This window comes from Macaca fascicularis, chromosome 8 (genome assembly GCF_037993035.2).
Source record: "Macaca fascicularis isolate 582-1 chromosome 8, T2T-MFA8v1.1".
NCBI classification, from domain to species: domain Eukaryota; kingdom Metazoa; phylum Chordata; class Mammalia; order Primates; family Cercopithecidae; genus Macaca; species Macaca fascicularis.
In genome coordinates this window covers 90,395,139-90,416,370 of record NC_088382.1, presented here as the reverse complement: position 1 = coordinate 90,416,370, position 21,232 = coordinate 90,395,139, and the positions used below count along the sequence as shown (strand labels likewise).

Below are 21,232 nucleotides of genomic sequence, written 5' to 3'. Positions count from 1 at the left end.
CATAGCTGCCTTTTCTGCTCTTCCAGCACGTGGTGGAAAATGGCCAGCAGAGGCCTACATGACCTCCCAATGCATGCAGTCAAGAGGGGACTAGAATTTTGGAGCACCAATTCCAAACTCGAGAGAATTTGATTGGCCTAATAAGGGAGAGCCATCTTCCCCTGCTCCAACCAACTGGGAGGGGTGAGAGTGTACTGTTCGGGCCCACATGGAAGTTTCTCTAATAATTATGTTTGCACCAACCTAATAATAAAGTGTGGGTGGAGGTGGGCAGATCACTTGAGCCCAAGAGTTTGAGACCAGCCTGGGCAACATGGGGAGACCCCATCTCTACAAAAGATAAAAATATTAGCCGGGCATGAGAGCACGTGTCTGTAGTCCCAGCTACTCAGGAGGCTGAGATGGGAGGATCACTTGAGCCAGGAAGATTGAGGCTGCAGTGAGCTGTTTGTGCCACTGCACTTCAGAATGGACAACAGAGCAAGACATTGCCTCAAAAAAAAAACAAAAAAAAACGGTGTGAGGTTAGGAAGGAAATGATTGGTGGAAGAAATAATTTTACCATTTCTAGTACAGGATACAAAACCCATTTTTCTTGCTAATAAATACAGTCATGGGTTATTACACCCAGGAGGGATTTGAAAGATCATCTAATTTAACTCCCTTGGTTCACAGAGGAGATTCATGACCATGAATATCATTTGACATTTTAGTATTGTTTGATGTCAGTTTGTTTTCATAAAGTTCCATTGTTTACTTGTTTTCTGAAAGATAAGGTTATCTATTATCTAGGCCATTGAAAATCACCTATGAAAAAATTATTTTTAAAGTTATAAAAGGGGCCAAGTGTGATGGCCCACGCCTGTAATCCCAGCACTTTGAGAAGCCAAGATGGGCAGATCACCTGAGGTCAGGAGTTGGAGACCAGCCTGGGAAACATGGCAAAACCCCATCTCTACCAAAAACACAAAAAATTAGCCAGGTGTGGTGGTGAGCGCCTGTGGTCACAGCTACTGGGTGGCAGAGGCGGCAGTGAGCCGAGATTCTACCACCACACTCCAGCCTGGGTTACAGCGTGAGACCCTACCTCAAAAATAAAGTTAAAAAAGGGTTGCTTATTATCTTAAACATAGCCTCACCGAGCACAGAGGGTAGGAAAACTGGAGCAATACTGCCTGAAATCAAATCCCAGCTTCACCATTTACTAACTGTGTGACCGTGGAGAAATTACGTAACCTCTGTGTGCCTCAATTTCCTGCAGCATAAAATATGGATAATAATGTGACCTGTCTCATATGAGTATCGGGAGTTATAAATGAGTTAATATGTGTAACGTGTTTAGTATGTTGCCTGGCACATATTGAGAGCCATGAAAGTATTTTTTTGGCTCCCCCAAAGTATTTCTCTGAGTAATCAACAGTCTCTAGGCCGGGCACGGTGGCTCAAGCCTGTAATCCCAGCACTTTGGGAGGCCGAGACGGGCGGATCACGAGGTCAGGAGATCGAGACCATCCTGGGTAACACAGTGAAACCCCGTCTCTACTAAAAATACAAAAACTTAGCCGGGCGAGGTGGCGGGCGCCTGTAGTCCCAGCTACTCGGGAGGCTGAGGCAGGAGAATGGCGTGAACCCGGGAGGCGGAGCTTGCAGTGAGCTGAGATCCGGCCACTGCACTCCAGCCTGGGCGACAGAGCGAGACTCCGTCTCAAAAAAAAAAAAAAAAAAAAAACAGTCTCAAAAAAGCATCTTGAACCATTATAGCAGAAGCCGTTAGTTAGCTGTAGTAAGCTAAAAGTACATTTTTATTTCTAACAAATATTATTTTCTAATGTTTCAAGTTAACTCTGTACTATAGAAGTACAGAAAAGTAGAAAGAGTATCAGATAACTACCACCCTCACAAATAAGCACTGGTAGATTGATACATTTTTCTCAAGCTATTTCCATGCATATTTATTTGCATAGTTGTGATCACACTGTATATATAATTCAGCATGTTGCCTTTAGTCACTTAACATTATAGCATATGCAACTCCCCCATCATTAAATATTTTCAAATGCCTTCATTTCAATAGCTGTGTAATAGTACCGCATGTAGATATACACTGATTTCCTTAAATATTCTCCTATTTGGAAAATGTATGTTGTTTCCAATTTTATACTCTTTTAAACTTTTACTACAGTTGCCAGATTACTATCCAAATGATTTGGCTCAATTTACTCTCCCAGCGGCAAAGTGAATGAGTGTCTTTCTGTAGGCTCATCTGCAAGGAGTATTATCATTTTTTAAAATCTGTCCTAAGTTGATAGATATTAAAAAGCATGTCATCCTTGTTTTAATTTTTCCTTCCTTCCTTTTTCCCTTCCTTCCTTCCTTCTTTCTTCCTTCCTCCTTCCCTGCCTCCCTCCCGCTTTCTCTTTCTCTTTTTCTCTTTTTTTTTCTCTCTCTCTCTCCTTTCTCTTTCTTTTCTTTCGACAGAATCTAGCTCTGTTGCTTAGACTGGAGTGCAGTGGCACAGTCATAGCTCCCTGCAAACTTAAACTCCTAGGCTCAAATGATCTTCTTGCCTCCGCCTTCCGCAGCCAGACTACAGGTGCGTGCCACTGCAACCAGCTATGGTTTTTATGTTTCTGTAGGGATGGGGGTCTTACTGTGTTACCCAGGCTGGTCTCAAAATCTTGGTCTCAAGCAATCCTCCTGCTTCGGCCTCCCAAAGTGCTGGGATTACAGGTGTGAGCCATCATGACCAGTCAATTTGTAGTTCTTAAATAAAAGCTAATTATGTTAAACAGTTTTCTCTGTCAGACATTTACAATTTATATTTACAATTTGTCAGTTCACATCCTTTGCCTATTTATCTTTTGGGATCTTAACCCTTCCTTATGTATTAGTAGGAGTTCTTTCTATTGTTAGAATTTAAACTTCTGTCTTATTTGCTATAATTGTTTTTGCAATGTACGTGCATTTTAAATTCAGGTATGACACATTTTTGCTTGCATATTTTAAAATCTTTGTATCATTAAATCTGTCAGTGGTTTGCTTTAAAATTTCACAGCCCACCCACAGCTTAGACAGGCCTCTCACATTTCAGGTGTCAAATAATATTTCCCTTATATTTTCTTTGCCTTTTATTTATACTAATTTTTTCTTAACTATCTAGAATATTTTGCTATAAGGTAAAGCTCAAAATGTTTTTGTTTTTTTGTTGTTGTTGTTTTTGTTTTTGTTTTTTTGACACAGTCTCACTCTATAGCCCAGGCTGGAGTGCAATAATGCCATCTCGGCTCACTGCAACCTCCACCTCGCAGGTTCAAGCGATTGTACTGCCTCAGCCTCCTGAGTAGCTGGGACTACCAGCTACTACAGGTGCGCGCCACCACGCCCGGTTTTGTATTTTTAGTAGAGACAGAGTTTTACCATGTTGACCAGGTTGATCTCAAACTCCTGACCTCAGGTGACCCACCCGCCTCGGCCTCCCAAAGTGCTGGGATTACAGTCGTGAGCCACCTTGCCTGGCCTTCAGAATGTATTCTTTTTTCCAAATGCTGACTAATGTCAACTTCATTTATGATTAACCCAGCCGTTCTCCAAGTTACTGAACTGTTACCAAGTTAGGATCTCCTCAAGGCTCTTTTGTTCCTGATTTAACTCAGTCAACCCAATTTCCCCTTCCCCTTTTCCTATGGCCGTTTATGCATCATTCGGCAGGAAGTAGTGAGACTGATGGTCTCTGATCCCCAAAAGTCATATATACTGTGGTCCACTGGAGAGAAAACCATTCCATGAGGTCCTTGGACTTCTGTTCCTACCATCCATCACCCACTCTTAGTGCCATGGTCATGCTGTGGTCTCTAGGGGCACAGCCCATGCCACATCTACTGACATATCCCACATTACTCTCTAAGGACCCTTCCAGTGTCCGGCCCTGCCTCAACCCTCCCGCCTCTCTCTGGTGCCCTAGGAAACTCAAGGGCTTTCTTGACCTATCTAGACTTTGCCATGCCACACTACCTCCCTTGCCCAGCCCCTCTGGCACCATGATGGCCTCTCCCTGGAGCATGCTCTGAAAAGCAGGGCGCAGCTCACTCTATTTGGAAATCCCACTCAACATATTAGGCGTTGCTCCCACTTTCCAGTCATATATCCCTTTGGTGAGACCATACCAGAGGTTTGTTCTGGTGCTCTTCTCACTGCCTCTCTGGAATTCTTTTCCTCCAACTAGACTACCTTGCAGTATCATGGGCTCCTCTCACCCCACTGTTATCTTTGACACCACTCTCTCCTTCACTTCTTGCAGCAAATCCATTACGAAGTCCAGTGGATTTTATCTCCTATATATCTTTTAAATTGCCTCAATTCTCTGTTTCCACTGCTCCCACCTGAGTGGAAGCCACCATCCTCTATTGCCTGTACTTTCTTAATGGCACCTAACAAGTCTCCCCCAGTTACTAGTGCATTCTTTCAATGCACTCTTCATGCACCCTAAATCCTGCCAATGCTGCTTGCGTGGGTCCCTGCGCAATTCAGCCCTAATGGCACCCACCCCCACTTGTCACTTGCCTAGAAGGACATACACATCAAAATGTATCTGAAAGTTTGTTAAATGAGGCTGGGTGTGGTGGCTTACACCTGTAATTCCAGCACTTTGGGAGGCCGAGGCAGGCAGATTGCTTGAACTCAGGAATTCGAGACCAGTTGGGCAACATAGTGAAACTCCTGTCTCTACAAAAAATACAAAAATTGACTGGGCATGGTGGCACACACATGTAGTCCCAGCTACTCAGGAGGTTGAGGTGGGAGGATCCCTTGAACTAGGGAGGTGGAGGTTGCAGTGAGCTGAGATCACACCACTGCACTCCAGCCTGGGCAATAGTGAGACCCTGTCTCAGAAAGAAAGGTGCCAGGCATGGTGGCTCACACCTATAATCCCAACACTTTGGGAGGCCGATGTGGACACATCACTTGAGGCCAGGAGTTTTGATACCAGCCTGGCCAACATGATGAAATCCCATCTCTACTAAAAATACAAAAAGTAGCCAGGCATGGTGCCACATGCCTGTAATCCCAGCTATTCGGGAGGTCGAGGCAGGAGAATCACTTGAACCCAGGAGGCAGAGGTTGCAATGAGTCGAGATCACGCCACTGCACTCCAGCCTGGGCAACAAAGCAAGACTCCATCTCAAAGAAAAAAAAAGAAAAAAAGAAAAAAAGGAAGTTTGTTAAATGAATAAACAGAATAAAAACTAAAAACTACAAGGCCACTTCAGTTACATGGAGTCTGATCTTCCTGCAAAAAAATAAAAAATTATAAAATGGGTTACTCAAAGAATGCATCTCCCTTTTTACGTTTTTGTTTGTTTTGAGGTGATAGCAATGGAAGGAAGAGGATTTTCTGAGAAAAATCCAGCAATAAATGTCTCAGTAGAAGCTTAGGTACTAGAATTTTTACAATCTGATGATCAATTGGAAAAACTGATTATAAATATACACCCTTGGCGCATTGCTTAGACAAAATGAATAATCTCTTCTTGAGGCAAATGTTTACTGACTTCTGCAGTATAACTCTATTTTCTAGCGTACCTCTCAATACAAATTGTTCTTATGTAAGCCACAGCACCTCAATATGAAATTATTTACTTTTAATAATAGAAAAGTTATTTTTGACTGCAAAGAAACCATAAATCTGGCCTGTTTTGCTTCAGTTCATTTGTTTGGACGGCCATCTGGCAAATTATTCAACACAGTGCAGACAGACTATTCCTCAGTACAAGTCAAATATGTTCCATTTAAAAGCTGATGTCGTGCCTAAGGCTGAGCTGTAATTCTTTTTTCATTTTCTTCTCTTTGCTTTTTATAGCCAAATAAACAAAGGATTTGACTTAGAACTTCTTGTACTTCTTTATCCACCGTATGATGATAAAGTAATAAAATGGCTTCAATGTGCCACATTTGAAAACCAATGTCATAATTTTAGAGAAACAAGAACGGACTGTAGACACTTCTGCCTTCTGGGAGACAGTGATAATTCTTCCCAAAGCAGACAGGTCTTTGGTTTTTAGGAAAACACCTCAGAGAACATTGACAATTCTTCTTTAGTGGAAAGAAAAGCCCTTTAGATGCAGCCTGAATAGCCCATTTTTCTGTGCAATACACAAATGGAATTTGGACAGTCAGGCAGTGCATGTGCGTGTGTGTGTGTGTGTCAGGGAGGATAAGGAACCCAGAACTAAGGAAGGAAGCAGGGAGAGGTGAGAAGACAGTGCTGTCCCATGGAACTTTCTGTGATGATGGAAATGTTCTGCATTCTGTACTGTCTAATACGGCAGCCACCAAGTGCTTCAACTGCGGCTGATGTAACAGAGAAAATGAATTTTTAAATTAGTTTAATTTAAATGAAAATGGCCACACGTGGTTATTTTGTCCTGGACAGTGCAGACAAAGGACTTTTCACATCACCCTCTCCCCACCTCCCTTAACATGAGCCACAAGCAGCAGGGAGAGGCCTGGGAAACCAGATGTCTCCTGAGGACCTCCTAAGGCAGTGACACTAAGGGGCTTTCAAGAAGGCCAGGCCAGGCGTAGTGGCTCACACCTGGAATCCCAGCCCTTTTGGAGGCCAAGGCAGGTGGATCTCCTGAGGTCAGGAGTTCGAGACCAGACTGGTCAACATGGTGAAACCCTGTCTCTACTAAAAATACAAAAATGAGCCAGGCATACTGGTGTGTGCCTGTAATCCCAGCTACTCGGGAGGCTGAGGCAGGAGAATCGTTTGAGCCTGGGGGGGCGGAGCTTGCAGTGAGCCGAGATCACGCCACTGCACTTCAGCCTGGGTTACACAGCGAGACTCTGTCTCAAGAAAAAAACAAAAAAGGAGGTCAATTTTAAATTGTTGCCCGCTCTGTGTTTCTTCTGCCATCCACAGTCCTTCAGTAAATGCCTCTTTTACTAAGGTGACAGTTCATCTGAGCTTGCTGGGACTGCCACTTGTGCCTGGTGTCCTGGTGTAATTCAATCAGTTCAGCCTGTAGTCCCAGCTACTCAGGAGGATTACTTGAGCCCAGGAGTTCAAGACCAACCTGAGCAATATAGTGGAACTCTGTCTGTTCAAAAAACAAAGAAAAAAAAAGTGTCCCCCTTGGACAATATATTATATTGACACCCTTCTTAAGCACATGGTCTTGTATTTGTGGTGCTGTGGGGATTTAGAGACAGGAGTGTAAAGAGATTCCTTGGGTCGGCCTTCCCTGCCACTGCACTGCTCCACAGCAGCCTCGTACAGGAAGTGGGATGGAGGGGAGGGGAGTAGAAGTGAAAGCGAGCTGTCTTTCCTCAAGTAAATCAAAGGAAGGGGGTGGAGGGATATGTGGAGAGCCAGTTACAAAAATGAGAAAAGGGGCTGGGCGCGGTGGCTCACACCTGTAATCCCAGCACTTTGGGAGGCTGAGGCAGAATTGCTTGAGGTCAGGAGTTCGAGACCAGCCTGGCCAACACAGGGAAACCCTGTCTCTACTAAAAATACAAAAATTAGCCAGGCGTGGTGGCACACACCTATAATCCCAGCATCCCAGCTACTCAGAAAGCTGAGGCACAAGAATTGCTAGAACCCAGAAGGCAGAGATCGCTGTGAGCCGAGATAGTGCCACTGCACTCCAGCCTGGGTGACGAAGCAAGACTCCATATCAAAAAAAAAAAAAAAAAAAAAAAAAAAAAAAGGAAGAGAAATAAAGTGTTTCTGGAACTTTCAAGCATTGTCAAGGAAATTGTGCAGATTAAGTGTCTTTCCACTATCCTGTGCTTGAAAGAATTCAGTATTAATAGGCAGCACACTCTAATGCACTTAAACCTACAAGAACACCTGTAAACTTCTTTCAGGCATAGAATTGAAAGTAAAATTATCCTAGGGGGCGGTTCCAAGATGGCCAAATAGGAACAACTCCAGTCTGCAGCTCCCAGCGTGAGCGACGAGGAAGACGGGTAATTTCTGCATTTCCAACTGAGGTACTGGGTTCATCTCACTGGGGCTTGTCAGACAGTGGGGGCAGGACAGTGGGTGCAGCCCACCCAGCGTGAGCTGAAGCAGGTGAGGCATTGCCTCACCAGGGAAGGGCAAGGGGCCAGGGAATTCCCTTTCTTAGCCAAGGGAAGCAGGGACAGATGGCACCTGGAAAATCGGGTCACTCCCACCCTAACACTGTGCTTTTCCAATGGTCTTAGCAGACAGCACACCAGGAGATTAGACCCCGCACCTGGCTCAGAGGGTCCCACACCCACGGAGCCTTGTTCCTTGCAAGCACAGCAGTCTGAGATCAAACTGCAAGGCAGCAGCAAGGCTGGGGGAGGGGCGCCCACCACTGCTGAGGCTTGAGTAGGTAAACAAAGTGACCCAGAAGCTCGAACTGGGTGGAACCCACCACAGCTCAAGGAGGCCTGCCTGCCTCTGTAGACTCCACTTCTGGGAGCAGCACATAGCCAAACAAAAGGCAGCAGAAACCTCTGCAGACTTAAATGATCCTGTCTGACAGCTTTGAAGAGAGTAGTGGTTCTCCCAGCATGGAGTTTGAGATCTGAGAACAGACAGACGGCCTCCTCAAGTGGGTCCCTGACCCCTGAGTAGCCTAACTGGGAGGCACCTGTTCAGCAATATTCACTGTTCTGCAGCCTCCGCTGCTGATACCCAGGCAAACAGGGTTGGAGTGGACCTCCAGCAAACTCTAACAGACCTGTAGCTGAGGATCCTGACTATTAGAAGGAAAACTAACAAACAGAAAGGACATCCACACGAAAACCCCATCTGTATGTCACCATCATCAAAGACCAAAGGTAGATAAAACCACAAACATGGGGGAAAAAACAGTAGAAAAGCTGAAAGTTCTAAAAATCAGAGAGCCTCTCCCCCTCCAAAGGAACGCAGCTCCTCACCAGCAATGGAACAAAGCTGGACGGAGAATGACTTTGACAAGTTGAGAGAAGAAGGCTTCAGACGATCAAACTTCTCCGAGCTAAAGGAAGAAGTTTGATTCCATCACAAAAAAAGCTAAAAACCTTAAAAAAAGATTAGACAAATGGCTAACTAGAATAACCAGTGTAGACAAGTCCTTAAATGACCTGATAGAGCTGAAAACCATGGCACAAGAACTACGTCACACATGCACAAGCTTCAGTAGCCGATTTGATCAACTGGAAGAAAGGGTATCAGTGATTGAAGATCAAATGAGTGAACTGAAGTGAGAAGAGAAGTTTAGAGAAAAAAGAGTAAAAAGAAACAAACAAAGCCTCCAAGAAATATGGGACTATGTGAAAAGATCAAATCTACATGATTGGTGTACCTGAAAGTGACAGGGAGAATGGAACCAAGTTGGAAAACACTCTGCAGGATATTATCCAGGAGAACTTCCCCAACCTAGCAAGGCAGGTCAACATTCAAATACAGGAAATACAGAGAACGCCACAAAGATACTCCTCAAGAAGAGCAACTCCAAGACACATAATTGTCATATTCACCAAAGTTGAAATAAAGGAAAACATGTTAAGGGCAGCCAGAGAGAAAGGTCAGGTTACCCACAAAGGGAAGCCCATCAGACTAACAGCGGATCTCTCGGAAGAAACTCTCCAAGCCAGAAGAGAGTGGGGGCCAATATTCAACATTCTTAAAGAAAAGAATTTTCAACCCAGAATTTCATATCCAGCCAAACTAAGCTTCATAAGTGAAGGAGAAATAAAATCCTTTACAGACAAGCAAATGCTGAGAGATTTTACCACCAGATCTGCCCCACAAGAGCTCCTGAAGGAAGCACTAAACATGGAAAGCAACAACCGGGACCAGCCACTGCAAAAACATGCCAAATTCTAAAGACCATCAATGCTAGAAAGAAACTGCAGCAACTAACGAGCAAAATAACAATCTAACATCATAATGACAGGATCAAATTCACACATAACAATATTAACCTTAAATGTAAATGGGCTAAATGCTCCGATTAAAAGACATAGACAGACAAATTGGATAAAGAGTCGAGACCCATCAGTTTGCTGTATTCAGGAGACCCATCTCATGTGCAGAGACACACATAGGCTCAAAATAAAGAGATGGAGGAAGATCTACCATGCAAATGGAAAACAAAAAAAGGCAGGGGTTGCAATCCTAGTCTCTGATAAAACAGACTTTAAACCAACAAAGATCAAAAGAGACAAAGAAGGCCATTACATAATGGTTAAGGGATCAATTCAACAAGAAGAGCTAACTATTCTAAATATACATGCACTCAATGCAGGAGCACGCAGATTCATAAAGCAAGTCCTTAGAGACCTACAAAGAGACTTAGAGACTTAGACTCCCGCACAGTAATAATGGGAGACTTTAACACCCCACTGTCAACATTAGACAGATCAATGAGACAGAAAGTTAAAAAAGACATCCAGGAATGGAACTCAGCTCTGCACCAAGCAGACCTAATACACATCTACAGAACTCTCCACTCCAAATCAACAGAACACACATTCTTCTCAGCACCACATCGCACTTATTGCAAAATTGACCACATAGTTGGAAGTAAAGCACTCCTCAGCAAATGTAAAAGAACAGAAATTATAACAAACTGTCTCTCAGACCACAGTGAAATCAAACTAGAACTCAGGATTAAGAAACTCACTCTAAACTGCTCAACTACATGGAAACTGAATAACTGCTCCTGAATGACTACTGGGTACATAAGGAAATGAAGGCAGAAATAAAGATGTTTTTTGAAACTAATGAGGACAAAGACACAACATACTAGAATCTCTGGGACACATTTAAAGCAGTGTGTAGAGGGAAATTTATAGCACTAAATGCCCACAAGAGAAAGCAGGAAAGATCTAAAATTGACACTCTAACATCACAATTAAAAGAACTAGAGAAGCAAGAGTAAACACATTCAGAAGCTGGCAGAAGGCAAGAAATAACTAAGATCAGAGCAGAACTGAAGGAGACAGAGATACAAAAAAACCCTTCAAAAAATCAATGAGTCCAGGAGCTGGTTTTTTGAAAAGATAGACCAATAAAAGATAAAACAAACTGATAGACTGCTAGCAAGATTAATAAAGAAGAAAAGACAGAAGAATCAAATAGATGAAATAAAAAATCACAAAGGGATATCACCACCTATCCCACAGAAATACAAACTACCATCAGAGAATACTATAAACACCTCTATGCAAATAAACTAGAAAATTTAGAAGAAATGGATAAATTCCTGGACACATACACCCTCCCAAGACTAAACCGGGAAGAAGTTGAATCCCTGAATAGACCAATAACAGGCTCTGATATTGAGGCAATAATTAATAGCCTAACAAACAAAAAAAGTCCAGGACCAGACGGATTCACAGCCGAATTCTACCAGAGGTACAAAGAGGAGCTGGTACCATTCCTTCTGAAACTATTCCAGTCAATAGAAAAAGAGGGAATCCTCCCTAACTCATTTTATGAGGTCAACATCATCCCAATACCAAAGCCTGACAGAGACACAACAAAAAAAGAGAATTTTAGACCAATAACCCTGATGAACATTGATGCAAAAATCCTCAATAAAATACTGGCAAACCTAATCCAGGAGCACATCAAAAAGCTTATCCACCATGATCAAGTGGGCTTCATTCCTGGGATGCAAGGCTGGTTCAACATACACAAATAAATAAATGTAATCCAGCATATAAACAGAACCAAAGACAAAAACCACGCGATTATCTCAATACATGCAGAAAAGGCTTTGACAAAATTCAAAAGCCCTTCATGCTAAAAATGCTCAATAAATTAGGTATTGATGGGACATATCTCAAAATAATAAGAGCTATTTATGACAAACCCACAGCCAATATCATACTGAATGGGCAAAAACTGTAAGCATTCCTTTTGAAAATGGGCACAAGATAGGGATGCCCTCTCTCACCACTCCTATTCAACATAGTGTTGGAAGTTATGGCCAGGGCAATCAGGCAGGAGAAAGACATAAGGGGTATTCAATTAGGAAAAGAGGAAGTCAAATTTTCCCTGTTTGCAAATGACATGATGGCATATTTAGAAAACCCCATAGTCTCAGCCCAAAATCTCCTTAAGCTGATAAGCAACTTCAGCAAAGTCTCAGGATACAAAATCAATGTGCAAAAATGACAAACATTCCTATACGCCAGTAACAGACAAACAGAGAGCCAAATCATGAGTGAACTCCCATTCACAATTGCTTCAAAGAGAATAAAATACCTAGGAATCCAACTTACAAAGGATGTGAAGGACTTCTTCAAGGAGAACTAAAAACCACTGCTCAACAAAATAAAAGAGGACACAAACAAATGGAAGAATGTTCCATGCTCATGGATAGGAAGAATCAATATTGTGAAAATGGCCATACTGCCCAAGGTAATTTATAGATTCAGTGCCATCCCCATCAAGCTACCAATGACTTTCTTCACAGAAATGAAAAAAACTAAAGTTCATATGGAACCAAAAAAAGAGCCCACATTGCCAAGACAATCCTAAGCTAAAAGAACAAAGCTGGAGGCATCACGCTACCTGACTTCAAACTATACTGCAAGGCTACAGTAACCAAAACAGCATGGTACTGGTACCAAAACAGACATACAGACCAATGGAACAGAACAGAGCCCTCAGAAATAATACCACACATCTACAACCATCTGATCTTTGACAAACCTGACAAAAACAAGAAATGGGGAAAGGATTCCCTATTTAATAAATGGTGCTAGGAAAACTGGCTAGCCATATATAGAAAGCTGAAACTGGATCCCTTCCTTACACCTTATACAAAAATTAATTCAAGATAGATTAAAGACTTAAATGTTAGGCCTAAAATCATAAAAATCATGGAAGAAAACCTAGACAATACCATTCAGGACACAGGCATGGGCAAGGACTTCATGTCTGAAACACCAAAAACAATGGCAACAAAAGCCAAAATTGACAAATGGGATCTCATTAAACTAAAGAGCTTCTGCACAGCAAAAGAAACTACCATCAGAGTGAACAGGCAACCTACAGAATGGGAGAAAATTTTTGCAATCTACTCATCTGAAAAAGGGCTAATATCCACAGTCTACAAATAACTCAACCAAATTTACAAGAAAAAAACAAACAAGTCCATCAAAAAGTGGGCAAAGGATATGAACAGACACTTCTCAAAAGAAGACATTTATGCAGCCAACAGACATGTGAAAAAATGCTCATCACTGGCCATCAGAGAAATGCAAATCAAAACCACAATGAGATACCATCTCACACCAGTTAGAATGGCAATCATTCAAAAGTCAGGAAACAACAGGTGCTGGAGAGGATGTGGAGAAATAGGAACACTTTTACAGTGTTGGTGGGACTGTAAACTAGTTCAACCATTGTGGAAGACAGTCTGGTGATTTCTCAAGGATCTAGAACTAGAAATACCATTTAACCCAGCCATCCCATTACTGGGTATATACCCAAAGGATTATAAGTCATGCTGCTATAAAGACATATGCACATGTATATTTATTGCAGCACTATTCACAATAGCAAAGACTTGGAACCAACCCAAATGTCCATCAATGATAGACTGGATTAAGAAAATGTGGCATATATACACCATGGAATACTATGCAGCCATAAAAAACAATGAGTTCATGTCCTTTGCAGGGACATGGATGAAGCTGGAAACCATCATTCTCAGCAAACTATCACAAGGACAGAAAACCAAACACCGGATGTTCTCACTCATAGGTGGGAATTGAACAATGAGATCACTTGGACACAGGAAGGCGAACATCACACACTGGGGCCTGTCGTGGGGTAGGGGGGCGGGGAGGGACAGCATTAGGAGATATACCTAATGTAAATGATGAGTTAATGGGTGCAGCACACCAACATGGCACATGTATACATGTGTAACAAACCTGCACGTTGTGCACATGTACCCTAGAACTTAAAGTATAATAAAAAATTTTTTTAAAAAGTCAAAAAAAATTATCCTAGATTTCCACCAGGATACAATAAAACTAAACTTGCCATGTATAGTAAAGTACAATCAAAAAGTCTTATAGCCTGAGCTTTACCTAAAATATATTATATATTAATTTCTAACTTTAGGGCCAACATTTTATTCCTTTATGCGTGAACAAACAAAATTGATACCCCACAAGAACAGGCAACCAAAGCAAAAATGGACAAATGGGATCACATCAAGTTAAAAACCTTCTGCCCAGCAAAGGAAACGATCAACAAAGTAAAGAGACAAACCACAAACTGGGAGAAAATATTTGCAAACTACTCATCTGATGAGGAATCACTAATGAGAATATATAAGGAAAAAATCTAATAATCTGACATAAAAATGGGCAAAAGATCTGAATAGACATTTCTCAAAAGAAGACCTACAAATGGTAAACGGGTATCTAAAAAGGTGCTCAACATCATTGATTATCAGAGAAATGCAAATCAAAAACTACGATGAAATGTCATCTCACCCCAGTTAAAATGGCTTTTATCCAAAAGACAGGCAGTAACAAATGCTGGCGAGGCTGTGGAGAAAAGGGAATCCTGGTACGCTGTTGGTGGGAACGCAAATTCGTACAACCACTATGGAGAACAGTTTGGAGGTTCCTCAGAAAACTAAAAATAGAGCCAACACATGATCCAGCAATCCCACTGCTGGGTATATACCCAAAAGAAAGGAATCACTATATTGAAGAGATATCTGCACTCCCATGTTTATTGCCAAGATTTGAAAGCAATCTAAGTGTCCATCAACAGATGAATGAATAAAGAAAATGTGGTATATATAAACAATGGAGTGCTATTCAGTCATTAAAAAAAAAAAAAGAGAGAGACCTTGTCAGTTGCAAGAACATGGATGGAACTGGAGGTCATTATGTTAAGTGAAATAAACCAGGCACAGAAAGACAAACTTTGCATGTTCTCTCTTATTTGTGAGAGCTAAAAATTAAAAGAATTGAACTCATGGAGATAGAGAATAGAAGGATGGTTACCAGAGGCTGTGGGGGAAGGGCAGATGGCTAACAGGTACAAAAAAAATAATAGATAGTAAGATCTAGTATTTGCTGGCACAATTGGGTGACTATAGTCAAAAATAATTTAATTACACATCTTAAAATAACTAAAAGAATATAATTGGATTGTTTGTTACACAAAGGATAAATACTTGGGAGAAAGGATACCCCATTTACCCTGATTACCCATTGCATGTCTGTATCTAATTATCTCTTGTAACCCATAAACATATATACCTACTATATACCCACAAAAATTTTAAAAAGTTTTAAAGTCCTACATGGAGGGGAACATTTTTGATTTCTCACTTAGGATATTTGTAAATGAGAACTAGACATTGTTACTACAACTGTCCTAAATCTACTGTACCTATGAAACATTTGAAGAACCATTTACTTTATTTCCATGTATACACAAGATGTAGCTTTCAGGGCTCCAGCACATAAATGCCTAGGCTTCATTTCACAGCCCACCTCAATACCTGAGGTGAGGGCAGCAAGAAGCAGGATGGTAGAGAGTGGGCTCTGGAGTCAGCCTTCCAGTTTTGAATCCTGCTTCTACCCAACTTAGTTTTCTTATCTGTAAAATGGGGATAATTTTAGTAATTACCTCATAGGGCTGTTAGAAGATTCAACTAGATAATCCCACTAGGTCACTTAGCACAGTCGCTGGCAAGCAATATGTGCTCTCCAAGTGATGACGGCAATGCGTATGACGGCAATGCCTATGACAACAATGATGGTGAAAATGATGACCATGACTACAATTAGTGACTCATTGGTAGGGAGAGAGATAGGACAATCTGACAATGTAAATATAAATTTGAAAAGAAGTAACAAAAACATACTATACAGAATGGGTCCTGATTGAGGGTTTATTTTTGCTACTGTAAGACAATAATATCAACCATGCGAGTCATTCATTCATCATTCCCCTTTGCACACACTGTGACAAAATTCTGTTTTCTGTCTAATAGAATGTGAATTCTTTGAGAGAAAGAGTATATTGTATATTGACATGAATTTGTATCCTGGAAACCAGCATGGTACTTGAAATGTGGAAAGTAATCAACAAATATTTATTGATCTCTTTTAAGCAACAATTACTGCCTGAGCATTGCCTGCCATGTGACCGGCACTGATGTGCTGGGTGCTAAGGACGCATGCCTGGCTCACTGGAGGAGATCAATGGAGGAACAAGTCGATCACACAAAGCCAGAATATTCTCTTTAATATGTCAGAACAGTAGAAATCTTGCCTGTCACATATAAATAAATCTGACTTATTTCCTGCGATGTCCACTCTTGATAGTCTGAGGCTAAGCTAAGAGAACTTAACAGACTCCAAGAAGCCTCACCCAATGCTGGCTTCACTTGAGGAATGGAGCAGGAAACAGCACAGCAGGAGGAGCACTCCCAGAAGTCCATGGGTTAGTTTTAAGGGCCTGAGTCACAGGTCAGATATGAGGGCCTGAGACCATACAGGTGGGTGCAGAAGCCTCCCTGGCCCCTACACGTCAGGAACTATTTCTACTGAGCCACGGCTCTCGGGTCCCAGCAAGCAGAGTGCCCCATTGCAAGTCAGGGCACCCATGAAGCCCGAAGCTATGCCTCCTCCCTGCACAGTCAGATTCACTCCTGGTCCTCCCTGTCCATATGCACTTACCAATCATAAGCCCTTCTTAGCATCAGCGGTGTTACCTGGTCACACAGCTAGCACTTCTAGCAGGTTTCCAGGATAACAGGGCTAGAAAGTTAACCCAAGATCATTTTGTTCATAGAGGAGAAAATGCTTTTGTTAACTTGTACTCCCAGGGCCCCATTCCTGACCCCTCTGAGCTTCCCAAATCTTACTAGAAATCACCAAGGAGAGGTTCCTGATGCACCATAAACTCATTGTGTATGAGACCCATGTAATTCTCTCCTCTCTCCCTGCCTAACCTCTCACGTTCCCTATTTTGATGAAGACAGTCATTATCCATCCAATCCTCCCTTGCACAGACTCCATGCATGACCTCTTCCATTCCAAACTCCTGAGCTCTGAGAAAATCAGGGCTCTTCAGAACCTAAACCTGGTTAGCTCTAGCCGCTTCCACACACACCGAACTCTTTAGACACAGGCTATTTGCCAGCATCATTAGAAAATACAGCCTTTGTTCAGCTCTGGAATATCCTTCCACTCCTGGCATCTGTCGAAATAAGTCTTCAGACTCTTAAAAAACCAACTCGAGTGTCACCTCTGGGAAACCACAAATTAATCTCCAGTACTAACCAATCCCTCCCTCTTCTCCTGCAGCCCATGTGAGGCCTCCGCTGCAGCACTGCCCACCTGACTGTGGCCGCCATTACCCACAGAGCTGCTGGTAGAAAGGAAAACGTGCCTTACCCATATTGTTTCCCCAGAGCTATGGGCGCATCTCTGCACACAGCGTATCGCACAGTCTGCGAGCTTGAATCCAAATGGGAGCATTGAAGCTGGACCTTAAGACATAGGTGGAACTTCAGACAGGCAAACAAGGGGGAAAAAAGGCCCAGACAGTAAAGACACATTTGGGGAACAGAGAGTCTACTTTGCTGACACGTGGATTCTTGGACGCAAATAAACATTCAAGATTTGCTGTGATCATGTCCCGACCTAAGAAACTTAATCTTTATTCAGTAGGAAATGGTAGTAACTCACTATTGAAACTATGCGAGGGACTTTTCAAATGTTTGAAAGGTTGCACCACAATGCAGTCCCCTAGGTATGATTATTTCTAAATGATAAAATGCATAGATATTTGAGTAACAAAAAAATTTTTCTCAAATCAAGGCTATAAAAGCTCAACAAAGGGTGTAGTGTAAAAAGTAGTAGGACTGTTGTATGTGATTTCAACTATCCTAATACACGGCCTTTTAAATGAAGGACAATTTTCAAGGCTGTATAGTGTGTGCCAACAGATCGATACGAATGTCATCGTTGACTTCCGAAGCTCCCTTCATGCCCTGTTATCACAGAGCATCAGTCATTAATATGAGGTTATGAAGACCTGGTGATCCAAAGGCACAGCTCGCCACTGAATGACAAATGAGGGGAGCTGGGGCAACCAACATGCCAAATAATACAAGGATTTGCTGTCAATTTCAAGCAGTTGGAGGCTAAGAAAAATACTACACAAGACCCAATGTACTCTTTCCAATTCTCATGTTTTTGGAAATGAACAATAAAAGTTATTCTATGTGATTATAACCTTTCCTTCTTCCTTCCCCCATTTTGCCAGGAACAGACTGACATTCCAACTAATCAACCCCAGAATCGTTTTTACACACCTCGTATGTCAAGAGTATTCTCTCAGACACTGTAAGGCAAAGAGGAAAAGAAAATACTTACAACAAAGTTCCTGCCATGGAGAAATATGTCTCACTGGAAATAAAATGGGAAAAGTTAAGAAATAAAATTGGGAATATTTCCAAGATGCGTCATTGAACAAAAAAAGCAAGGTGCAAGCTAAGGTCTATATAGTTTGCTCCTATTTGCATAAAAATGTCTATGGGATATACAGGTGTCTGGATGAAAATTTTCTGAATGATACACAAAAATTGTTGCTGCCAGCCGACATGATGGCACTTGCCTGTGGTCCCAGCTACTCAAGAGGCTGAGGTTGCTTGAGTCCAGGAGTTCTGGGCTCTAGTACGCTATGCCAGTAGAGGGTCCACACTAAGTTCAGCAACAATATGGTGACCTCACAGGAGCAGGGGACCACCAGGTTGCCTAAGGAGGGGTGAACCCGCCCAGGTCAGAAATGAACCAGGCTTAAATTCCCGTGCTGATTAATAGCAAGATGACACCTGTGAACAGCCACTGCACTCCAACCTGGGCAACATAGCAAGACCTGGTCTCAAAAAAAAAAAAAAAAAAAATTGTTGCAGATGTTCACCTCTGGAGAGAGGGTCTGGTCGGTGGGTTCAGAAAGACATTTTTAATTCTACACCACCTTATACTGTTTGCTTACCATGTGTATGTGTGTATGTGTTTCTTTAATTTTTTAAAATTGTAAATACTACAAACAAAAGCAACACCACAAAGTAATACATAATTACACAGCGAGTGAATAGGAGAGAAACCAACATTTATTGACGACCTTGTAGGAGCCAGGCATAACTCCCTACCACCTCCCACTCACGACAGGCTCACGGGTGTGGTGATGATGTTTCTGGCCCCTGGAAACCAGCCTGCAACCTCTCCACATGCTGTTCTGCCACCTCAGGCAAACCCACAGTTGGCTCTGGCTCTGAGCTTTTTCTAGCATATGGGATGTGGCCAAATTTGGACGGTTTCCCAGGGAGGGTAAATAGCGTGTTGGAGATTGAGTTGAAACAACCAAACTCCTTTTTAGCAAGCCAATAGGATCAATCCCGGGCCTGTAAAGTACCACCCAAATCGTCTGTAGTTCCTTTGACTGCTTCTTTCATCTTGAAAGCTATGAAACAAACATATCCTTTACAACTTAATATATGCTGCTTTCAGAACGATTTACCCCATGTGGAAACCAAATATGCAGAGCTTGCTCACTTTATTTCTGTGGATGGAAGGAAGTGCTTTCTATTAATATCATTGTTAATAAAAACAAATGAAACATACGATTTCTATGAATTACAGTGAATGTATATTTTTATGAAACTTTTATCTAATACTGCCCTCTGGTGGACAATTCAGTAAAACTTGTGCTAAAAATAGATTTTTTTAAAATTTAAGTTGCCATGTCAAGGCTAGAAAATTAAGTCTTAAGATGTGTTTTAAAAGAGAATAAAATAAATATAGGCATATCTTTTGAAATTAGATATTCACCACTTAGCAATCATTTCAGTTACCTCTGTCTTCCATAAAATGGTGACTTTGTCATTGTTTTCTTAAATATTTACTTTGCTGGGAAAGCTTTACTTTAACACACAAATATAGACTATTTTCCAAGGGAAACCTGAGTTAACCTCAAAAGACCCAACAATTTTTTTAAATGTATACTCTTTAATAAAAGTTACATCTAGAGCTGTCTGGATATGCATAATCATTTTTAAATCATCTATCCGCAGTTCTGAGTTTTCTTTTTTTTTCTTTTTTTTTCTTTTTTTTTTTGAGAAGGAGTCTCGCTCTGTCGCCCAGGCTGGAGTGCAGTGGCCGGATCTCAGCTCACTGCAAGCTCCACCTCCCGGGTTCACGCCATTCTCCTGCCTCAGCCTCCCGAGTAGCTGGGACTACAGGCGCCTGCCACCTCGCCCCAGTTAGTTTTTTGTATTTTTTAGTAGAGATGGGGTTTCACCGTGTTAGCCAGGATGGTCTCGATCTCCTGCCTTCGTGATCCGCCGGTCTCAGCCTCCCAAAGTGCTGGGATTACAGGCTTGAGCCACCGCGCCCCGCCAGTTCTGAGTTTTCATATTGTTGAACCACAGCTTGAAAGTACAGCTTTTACAACGCAAGGGCATTTCAGCAAGAAAGCAGGAGGAGGCCTGGGTTTGGTATTCCTCCTCCGGACTTATCAGCAGCCACTCAGAAATGCTTTTGCTTTTCTGCCTCATTGCCTGAAAGCCATTCATCATTTAGTTTAATATAAATGGGGAGCCAAACATATATACACAGCCAAGTTTTCTATGCTTTACAAATTATCATTTTCCAGCCGGGTCATACTGTGTATTTACAGTATACTTCTACCATCCTCACCCCCTGCCTCCACCCTAGAAGGCCAGATTACTTTACCCAAACCTTCACAGAGCTATTCTTAACCCTACTGCCTACATGCACAGGAGGAGGAAGGAGAACCCATGGGAGCTGAGCAACCTTCCAGCGCCTGGGGCAGAATCCCTGCAGCCGATCCCAACTCCCGTTCCCATGCCTCATCCCCTAGATGGCTTTGACACCCTACCCATGCAAAGACAGGGAGAAAAAAAATACGTTTAAAATCTCAAAGCCCGTGCGTTTGGCACAGCAGGCTCTGCTCCACTTACCTTTCTAAGCTGCGGTGCTCGGCGTCCTGTTGCCTGTGACCTCCTCCTCCCGCGCTGACCTACGGTAGCTCAGATGTGTTCCGATGGCTCAGGTGAGCCCCGCACACCGGAGGAGGTGCCAGGCGGGCGGCGCTGATGGGACCACGCTCGCCTCCCCTTCCAGGCCTGCCCTGCTGCTCCCCAGGGACGTTCCTCCCGGTAGGAGGTGAGGTCAAGGTGAAAAC

At 42.4% G+C, this 21,232-nt stretch overlaps 1 long non-coding RNA gene across 1 annotated transcript in view; it reads right to left on the bottom strand.

Moving 5' to 3' along the window:
* LOC102143061 (uncharacterized) overlaps positions 1-21,232 on the bottom strand; it is a 25,246-nt gene extending 4,014 nt beyond the window's left edge. The window contains exons 1-3 of the long non-coding RNA XR_279993.5: positions 21,009-21,232; positions 18,400-18,432; positions 17,416-17,510 (exon numbers count right to left, since the gene is read on the bottom strand). This is a non-coding gene — a long non-coding RNA (uncharacterized lncRNA). The remainder of the gene's footprint in view (positions 1-17,415; positions 17,511-18,399; positions 18,433-21,008) is intronic.